Genomic DNA, 9,886 nt, shown 5'->3' with positions numbered 1-9,886 from the left:
TTACGATAGAGTAAGTAGACTGCAGTACTACACACTATAACATTAAACTTGAATTGGAGGGGCATCACTTCAGCAGCTGTGGTAGTGAGATCATTTTGTATTTGGGTATTAATCACATTTTTAACTTGATGTTTACAGAAACTCCAAATAAAGGGAATAGTTACGTAGCGGTTACAAAGCATTACCTCTCATGTAAAAGTAAATTTTAAAATATTTCTAAAAATTCAGAATAGATTGAATTGTTTCATTTAAGATGAGTTTGTATAATTTCATTCAGTCCTTTGCTTCGTTTCTAACTTCTTTGTATGCTATCTATTCCTTGATGCAAAGTATCTGATGAAAACACAAAGATAATTTATAGATCTTTAAATATTGAACAGATTATAATCTAGAACCAGCTATTTTCTCTCATTTCTTATTCTTTGTGAATTTTGGAAGATAATGGCCAAATGTCAAAGAATGTCACTTAAAGAACCTCCTTTGTGGAAGAAAATCTGTTCAATGGGTCTCAACAATTGCAATATATTAAAATCACAATCTCTCTGTCTAAACTGTCCTGCATTACTTGATTATAAGCATGAAACAACATAGAATTTGCAGGCCCTTCAAGGAAGGACCTCTTGAGAGATTCGGTTTCGTTTTCCCGGCCATGTCTGACGCTCCTCTCCGCAGGTCCGGGAGGAAACGTCCGAGCAGCCTGACCGGGCGGTTGACCTGCGAGGGTTAACCCCCACGACTCCCAGTGAGGGGGCCAGGGTCCGGAGCACGGCGGGAAGAACCCCCTGAAAACAATGCAGGGGGTAAATTGTCCGTTTGCTCCAACGGAGGCCGGCAGACTTGCGCAGCACATCGCGTGCCGCCAGGCCATGGAGAACGGCAGTAAGCAGATTTAAGGTGAAAACCTGTAAGTAAGCGAATCCCTTCTGATTTCTAAGCGTTTGCGAAGGATTGGTGGGAGTTGAAGCTAAGAAGGCTCGGATTTCTTCCCCTTCATGGAGTTTCGGAACTTAGTTGGCGCCCCCCCCCCCCTAAGATGGCAACGAAAAAGCAGAGCCCTGCGATGAGTAAATCGGTGATGGCGATGTTACAGGGGAAGGGGGAAACCCTGGAAGAGATGGTCAGACAAGCAGTCTTTGATGCTGTGCAGCCCTTTGTTGCGAAACTGAATGAAATGGGGCAAAAGGTTGATTCAGTGGAGAGTGAAGTGAAAGCCATTAAAGAAACAGCGACCGGAGCAGAGCAGTCTGCACACGAGAACGTAGTACTCATGAAAGCAACAAGTAAGGAAGTGAAGCTTTTGGAGAATCAAATAATAGGATTACAAGTGGACCGTGCCCAAACGGTACTGCGTCTTCAAAATGTAAAAGAAGAGCAAAGTGAAAATTTAAAAGATTTGGTGTCGGAACTTTTGGCGTCATTCGCAAAGGCAACTAAAGAAGAGTTAAAAAGCGATATTCTGGAAGTCCATCGGACATCTCCAAAATATGCAATGAAGCGTCAGCTGCCTCGCGAGATTATTATTGACTTTTCATCTAAGAAGACTCGGGACACCATCTTACATAATTCGTATAATGTGGACTTGGACTATCTGGGCAATAAGGTTAAGATATTGAAGGATGTTCCATTTTTGGCTCGTAAAAGAAGATTTAAATATAAAAGACTTGCGGCTTTCCTGAGGAAATGTGAAGTAAAATATAAATGGTTGTTTCCGGAAGGCATCTGGTTCAGATACAAGGATCAAACCTACAAGATAACATCGGAAGTACAGCTGAGGGACTTTTTGTTTAACCATCAGGAGTTTCAGCAAGAAGAAAGTCCAAAGTCTGAAGGGGAGAGTGGGGGGGGGGGGGAGCGAGCGCAGCTATTGTAGCTGCGCAGAGAGAACTGAGACCGAGACGCGGGGTGGGGGGGGGGGGGAGACCTGATCCTGAATGTAGTCTGTATTTTATAAGATCTACCAATCTGATAACATATTAGAAAGTTAACTTTAAAGAAAAATTGCAGTATGAAGGGAATACAAGACATGTAGATGTAGTGTGTGTTTTCTGTTTATATGTTGCTCTTCCCTTTTCCCCAGTCCCCTTTTTTCCTTTATATTTTTGTAGTTTTTTGTAGTTTTCTATGTTAGAAATTATATATATATATATATATATATATAAAAAGGAAGGACCTCTTGAATATGGCACTGTATAGAAGATGCTCTTACTTACAGAGGTGTGCAATTGATGGTTAGATTATCCTTTCCAGTTTAATAATTCTGGTAAACAGCGGATTATTCAAGTGAAAAGGTAGCTGTAGAAGAAACTAAAATACATTCGAACTACATCTACAGCTTTAACATTAAACTTTGATGTTAAAAGTTCTATATATGATAAAATGGGTATACAGTTAGCCCAACATGGAAGGACCATGAACTGTCTGATTCTTAAAAGAGAATATTTATCTTTCAACATATATTCAAGATTTAGCTATAAGAATATTCCCAGATCCTTTTGGCCAATACCATATTTATTTATGTTCACACTTTCAGAGCAGCAGCAAGTGAAGAATGTTAGAACAAACATTAGTTAATCTTTACTGGGGAATTAACTGCTGCCTTGTCCAGAAGAGTGATATCTGGTGATTAGAAAGTTATGTGCTATTCATGTTTTCTCTTTTACAAAATACACTGACTAAGGTGCTATGTGGTGCCCCAAACAAAACACACTTACTTTGGTAAGGCATTTGTATGCTGCTTTTCTTCTGTCCTACAGTGGTTTATATACACTTCCAGACCAAATTAACAATATAATTTAAATAGAACAAAAAAGTATCCTTCATGGGTTCTGCTCCTAAAACTAGCTCTTGCACCCTAAGGTGCAAACCATGAGCCAAGTGCTGTTTGGCGTGAGCCTCTGGGCATGTCCAGCTCTTATAGCTGCACGCAAGCAGGAAGCAAAAACAGTTGAGATGCTCTGCAGCTGGTAGAGTGGTCTGTAACAACTTCCTTTCCCTGCTTGTGATTGCACAATTCTGTTGCATGGGAATGTTTTCACAAAATGTATTACTGTGTGAATATGAATAAACACAAGCTTAATACAGGCAAAACAGAAGAGGGTGGGGTTGGCTGGCAATGGCTGTTTTGAATGAGGTTTGAAAAATAAAGGTATCAGTCGAGGTTCATTCCTGGTTTCCAGGTGTCAGCACTGGCCCAAAGTTTCAGTTTCTGCTTATTTTCCAGATGCACTCTCTGCTGGAAGACCAGGACTTTGCTGTTACCATATACATTTTAGGGAGCTTTAGATTAATACTGCAGTGCTACTCCTGAGCATGGTTTAGAAACACTTCTGATGCCGAGTGCTAACGTTTTAAATTTACATAGTTTAAAGCAGTTTTGATCAAAATAAAAGCAAAGATATACTATTTTACACAATAAAGAATAAAACACAAAATACCGGCTGAAGTGTAAGAGCTGCTTAGGTACCCCCCCCAAAAGGGCTTCATTTAGAACAGCACATCCCGTACCATATTTTAAAAAACCAACCTGAAACCTTGCTTTTGAAATGTCCTCCAGTTTCAAAAGATACTTCCTAATGGCATAAGCTAGTCATCATTTATTAATAATATTTGTAGGCTTGCCTTTCAGCACATTAAGACGTTTGTCTTAACAGAACTAGATTCATAATCCTTTTAGGTCTACTGGTAGTTTTCTGATGCTGAAAACTCAGGCTCCTAGAACTGCTGTTCTCAGGGATGTTTTCCAAAAGTAGGAAAAAATATATATATATACTGTTGCTGGAAACCAGGAAAGAGGCTTACTCATTGCTGGCTAATGAGCGATGGGGATGAGGAAATTTTATCTTGTATAACGTCAAACATGCATACCTATTTTCATTTTAGAAATGCCAGAAGACATTCAACCAAAGCACACTGGCTGACTCAATTTTAGGTTAGAGATGTGATTACATCCAGATCTGCTGATGTAGTTCAGTGGACAGCTTTTTGGCTTTGGAGGCCTGGGATCAATGTTTTTGTTAACAACAGATGTATAGCCTTTGGTCACTTGTTTCTTAGCGGTCTCTAATAAAGTCACTAGCATTATTTATTTTACTTCATTTATACTCTACTTTTCTCCCCAATGGGCATCCAAAGCCACTTACAACGTTCTCCCCTTCTCCACTTTATCCTCACAACAAGCCTGTGAGGTAGGTTAGGCTGAAAGTGTGGCTGGCCCAAGGCCACACAGCAAGCTTCCATGACAGAGTGGGAATCAGAATTGAAAGGGTCTTAAGCATCCCTAACAAATATTCATCCAGCCACTCCTTAAATACTGCCAATGAGGGGGAATCCACCACATCTCTAAGCAGCCGACTCCACTGCTGAATTACTCTTCATGTAAAGAAGTTCTTCCTAATGTCCAGCAGGTACCTTCCCTTCTGTAGTTTAAACCATTGTTTCAAGTCCTATTCTCTGTTACCAACAGGAACAGCTCCCTTCCCTCCTCTAAGTGACAGCCTTTTAAAGAGAGCAATCATGCCCCCCCCACCAGCATCCTCTTCTCCAAACTGAACATTCCCAGGTCCCTCAGTCTTTCCTCATAGGGCTTGATCTCCAGCCCCCTGATTATCCTGGTTACTCTCCTGTGCACCCATTCCAATTTGTCTACATCCTTTCCGAAGTGAGGCCTCCAGAACTGCACACAATACAGCAGGTGGGGCCTGACCAATGTGGTATATAGTGGGGTAATGACATCCTGTTATTGGACGTTACTCCTTTGTTAATACACCCCAAGATCGTGTTCACCTTTTTTGCTGCTGCATCACACCAGTTGCTCATATTTAGTTTCCTATCCACCCATATCTCAAGATCTTGTTCATACACACTGCTACCCAGAACTGTATCCCTCATCCAGTATGCATGCTTTGCATTTTTGCTATCCAGGTGGAGAACCTGGCACTTAACCATGTTCAATTGTTTCTCTATTTTCACTCAGCAATTGGTGTATCACCCCCTTCACCTTCTGTTTGCTCCTCATGTATCTGAAGAACATCTTTTTGTTGTGGCGAGCCCCCCTGGCCAGTCTCAGCTCATTCTGAGCTTTGGCCTTCTTGATGGATGCCCTACAGTGCCTAGCTATCCCTAGCTACTCTTCTTTGGATGCATTTCTTTCCCTCCATTTCTTGAACATCTCCTTTTTCCTCCTCAGCTCCCCACAGAGCCCTCTGTTCATCCAGATTGGCCTCTTAGATCCTCTACTGCATTTTTATTCTGAATCTGAACCTGAGTTTCCCAGATCCTAATCTGGTAGTGTAATCATTACTACATCATACTGGTTCTTTAGTTCCCCCTGTGTTTAATGAGAATGGTAACATGATGCTGTAGACTGAAAAGTAACTTGATTGTTTAAAGATCTGTAGCAGTAGGAAAGAGCAAGACTCCAGAAGACTAACAAAATTTGTGGTAGGTTATGAGCTTTCATGAGTCACAGCTCACTTCAAGAACCTAACCTACCCTACCACAAATGTTGTTAGTCTTATAGGTGCTACTGGACTCTTGCTCTTTCCTACTGATTGTGTAAAGTGATTAAAATGGGAATAAGCTATCAGAAGACAGGAAGAAAAGGCAATATATTTGCTTATATTTACGCTCACTTTGGTTTCATGAGCTGCATTTGGCACATGTACATGTAAGGCAAAGAAATCCTCCTTTGGGACAGATATGAACAGCAGTTGGATCCCATGATAAATCACCAATAATGGGAGAAACCTCTGCCAGCAGAATGGGATCTCCTTTCCTCTCCCTTCCTGCTGCAAACCCAGTACCCCCTAAAACGATTCTCCTGGTGGACAGAGGCCCCTCAGAACCAGCCTGAGGGGTAAATCAGGGGTCAGTAGCAGGAGCTGGGCATCTACAAAAATGTATGCTTCTCACATGAGTGGAAACTTGCAGAGGTATCCAAGCCACTGTGGTCATTTCACAAAAGTCTGTTTGGGGTGGGGTTTTGTTTGTTTATTTGTTTTGGCTAAGCTAAAGCAAGAACTTGCTTCCAGATTCTTTATAGACTAGCTGGAAAAAGAAAAAGTATTGTATCCCCTGATCTATATTTCATCATTTTACTAGGATAGCTTTTGCTTTGTTAAATTTCTAGGATTTCAGATTGATTACGCTCCAGGTTTTTTTACAGACCATGAAATATGCTGTTAAATTCCAATTACCAGTATAAACTGGAGGATTAATTTTAAACCTTTGAATGAATTTCCTTTAAATCAAAAGTCTAATAAGTGATCAAGATGAAATGAACATGAACAACATCCCAAAAAAGCCAAAGTAGGGTTTTATTACATTTTTTTAGGTTTCTTGGTACATCCTAAGACACTGCCTTTGTAGGGACACACTAGCTTTGTTTGTTCTAAATGATTCAGGCTTTCCTGCTGAACCAGTCAAAACAGTTTAAGCAATACCTGGCAGAATTCAGACAGGCATTATTATTATTTGTGACAGAGCCTAGTGCTTAGAATTCAAAATGAAATCTTGGAAGATCACACGTGCCAACCTAACAAGTACCACAAAATGGTTTTTGACCCAAGAGGGACTAGGTGTTTGGCTGACAGGATAAAGTAAATATTTGTGAGGTAAAAAATGGAAATGTGTACATGCTTACCTCAGTAAAATCTCACAGACTTAGAAAGCAGGCATTCTTGAGGCAATGTTACCATTTTAGCAGTAAACGTTTGGCTTGGCTGCACAGAACAGAGCAACGTCTGGCTGTCGTGCTTTTCATCTTCAGAATTTTGACATACATAGCAATCCTCATTAAATCAACATAATGGTCCTGCGTATGTTTACTTAAAACATATCTCCTGTATTGTCCCATACTGATAGACTGCCTCCTCCTGTTCAGTCCAGTCTGCTGGTTAAGATCCTTTTCCAGAGCCCTGCTCTTGGTGCCCTAATCTACAGAGCCAAGGCAAATGATGACCTGTGTTGGGGCTTTTTCAGTGGTGGCACCTTGCCTTTGGAATGTCCTTCCCCTGGACACTTGGCTTGCATCTCTCTTCCTGTCATTTAGTTGCCAAGTGAACTTTCCTTTTTACCCTAGCTTTTAATTGAAGGGCTCCATCTTATCTTGCTTCATTGTTTTAGTGGTTTACTTATATGATCAAGAACTTCTTCTATGAATATCATATTTATTTCCTTACTTTATTTATGCCTCACCTTTGTCCTTAATAGGGACCCAAGATGGCTTACATAATTCACTTCTCAATTATATCCCCACAACAACCCTGTTGCTAATGTTAGGTTTAATATGTGTGACTGGCCCAAGGTCACCCAGCAAACTTCCATGCCAGAATGGGAATTCGAACCTGGTTCTCCCAGATTCTTGTCCAACACTAGCCCTTACATCTGTCAGGGTTGAAGTGTATGTATGTACCCAAAGAGACTCCATATTAATTCTTTCAGTATTCTAAGTGCTTTATTCACAGGTGCCAAGATGTTCCCAGCAGCTATCTCACGGAAGAGGATTGTTTTGGCTATCGCTTCTCCAGCCTTGGGAAACTTTCGCTTTCTCAGCTTCAAAGGAATTGTTTTGAGAACTATGGGGGGAGGTTGGGCCTGCTGGGTTCTGATACTTTGTACCTCATGCTTTGCCTGTCATTCGTAACAATACACGTGTACCAGCCTGGATATTGAATCTGGGCCAGTGGACTATAATGAATTCTTTCTTCAGTAAACTTTTGAAAACAACGGGCTTTTGTCTGATTGCAGAAGGTAGTCTGGAGTAAGGACATTATCTAGCCACAGTTCTGACAACATGCTGACTCGACTGTATAGTATTTTTATGCCTTTTTAATGGGTTGTTTTATTATTAGTAATTCTTATATCATTGTTTTTGCTTTGTGAGTCACCTCAAGTGAGTTCCTGGAATGGTGGCATATAATTTTTTTTAAAAAAACAATGATGTCTTACTAGTACCAGCCCTGAAAAAGACAAACTTTTAGAAATTCCTTATCCCAAGTAAAAGAGCAAGAAGAAGTGGTTGTTCTGTAAGGATTTTGGAGGCTCTCAGTTAACAGCCATTAGCAAGTTCTAACTAGCCAAAGACTGAGAGGTAAAGGTATGAGAACTAATGGAACTAACCTGTGCCTCCAAGGTATCTCTACCTCCACATGTTACATTTGTTACTGGATTTGATTCCCTGCTCCTCTGCTTGAAGCCAACTGGGTGATCTTGGGTCAGTCACAGTTTTTTGTCAGCCCCACCCACCTCATAGGGGGCTGCTGTGGGGATAATAACATACTTTGTAAACTGCTCTGTGGGTGTTAAGTTGTTCTGAAGGGCAGTATATAAATAGAATGTGGTTGTTATTGTTATTTTACTGGGCCCACTGCCATGAACCTAGCATCATATGAGGGGCAATTTGTATACCTTTAACTTTGCTGGAAGCCCCGTGCAAAGTTTAAGATAGAAGCACTCTGCTCAAGGGTCCTCCACAGACTTCTGGGCTTTGGCACTTGGCACCCATCAAAGCTTTTATTTCTTTTTTGCTACCATTACTGGTCTAGAACATTATTCTTGGTGAGAAGGGAGGCTCCCAGACTCTCATATAAAATAAAACTGACACTAGATCAATACTCTTCACCTCACAATATTTTGTTAATAATACTGCATTTGAAAAGTTTCTTATAACAAATATTTATAATTCTTAAAACAGTCTATATTTGCTGCATATGACAACAGTAAAATAACCAAATCCCATGAATGCTCTATAGTCAGCTCAAACGGATCTTAAAACGGCTGCCTTTTTAAATATTGACATAAGATACATTGACATTTTTTGGACAACAGAGGGAAATCCACAGCAGGAAGCCATTTCCTTTGCTTTCCTGATATCCTGCTGTCCTTGTGAATCTGCAAAGAATACCAGATGGATGTGGAAACAGCCCAAACCAAGCTAAGCAAACTGAACTTTGTGTAGTTTCATAGGAATGTGTTCTTAGCAGCAGGATTAACATTTTACAGATAAATTGGTAAGTATTTAAGGAGAGTAATTCTTTTTGCTTTCTTTAGAAATGCATAAACCACAGGATAGTTCAAGCCTTTGTCAATTAAATAAATAAGAAACTTCAGCACTAAAACATTCAGACTGTTTAAAGAGACTACTGTGTGTATAAATCCCCTTTAGATATGTTGAACTTATAGATAGTGCTGACACCCAATCCACTGGGTAAATTAAAGCAATTAATTTTCTAGATATCCAGAAAGTCTATCTAGATTCCAAATAGGGTCTGATCTCCAGGCCCTGTCACACAAGGACATAAGCGCCAATTGCTACAGCTACACGTTTCTTTCATTGCTGTGACATTCTTGCAAAAATAAAAGGGAAGGGATCTCCCCCAGTGATCCCACTTTATGTTACCTTGCAATGCCATTACCAGAGCCCAGAAGTTTCTAAATTCCCAATCCATAATTGAACTGCACAATGTCAGCTCCCCAACTCCATGAAAATTACAGGACTGGATGGACTTCACTGGCAGCCTAAGGTTAAATACCATAATCATAATATTGTATATTAATAGCAAAGTGACCATGATCTGAGGATTAGAGATGGGCATGAACCAGAAAATATGAACCATGCGGTTCATGGTTCATTGCATTTCATGAACCATGAACTTTCACGAACCTGCCCCAGTTCGTGAACCGGTTCGTTTGGTTCATGAAAACGTCACATCCAGGTCAGCAAATCGTCACTTCTGGGCCAGCAGAAGGCCACTTCTGGGTCAACAGAAGGTCTGCAGGAAGTCCATCCTCTGTTGCCTAGGAAACTGATTGATCGGCGCCAGGCTGTCTGCACTGATGAACCAAAAACTGAACCAAACGAACCAGCCTAAAGTTCATGGCAGTTTGT

The sequence above is a fragment of the Eublepharis macularius genome, chromosome 1 (assembly GCF_028583425.1).
Source record: "Eublepharis macularius isolate TG4126 chromosome 1, MPM_Emac_v1.0, whole genome shotgun sequence".
Classification (NCBI taxonomy): domain Eukaryota; kingdom Metazoa; phylum Chordata; class Lepidosauria; order Squamata; family Eublepharidae; genus Eublepharis; species Eublepharis macularius.
The sequence above is the reverse complement of the archived record's forward strand: the minus strand, read 5'-3'. Positions refer to the sequence as shown.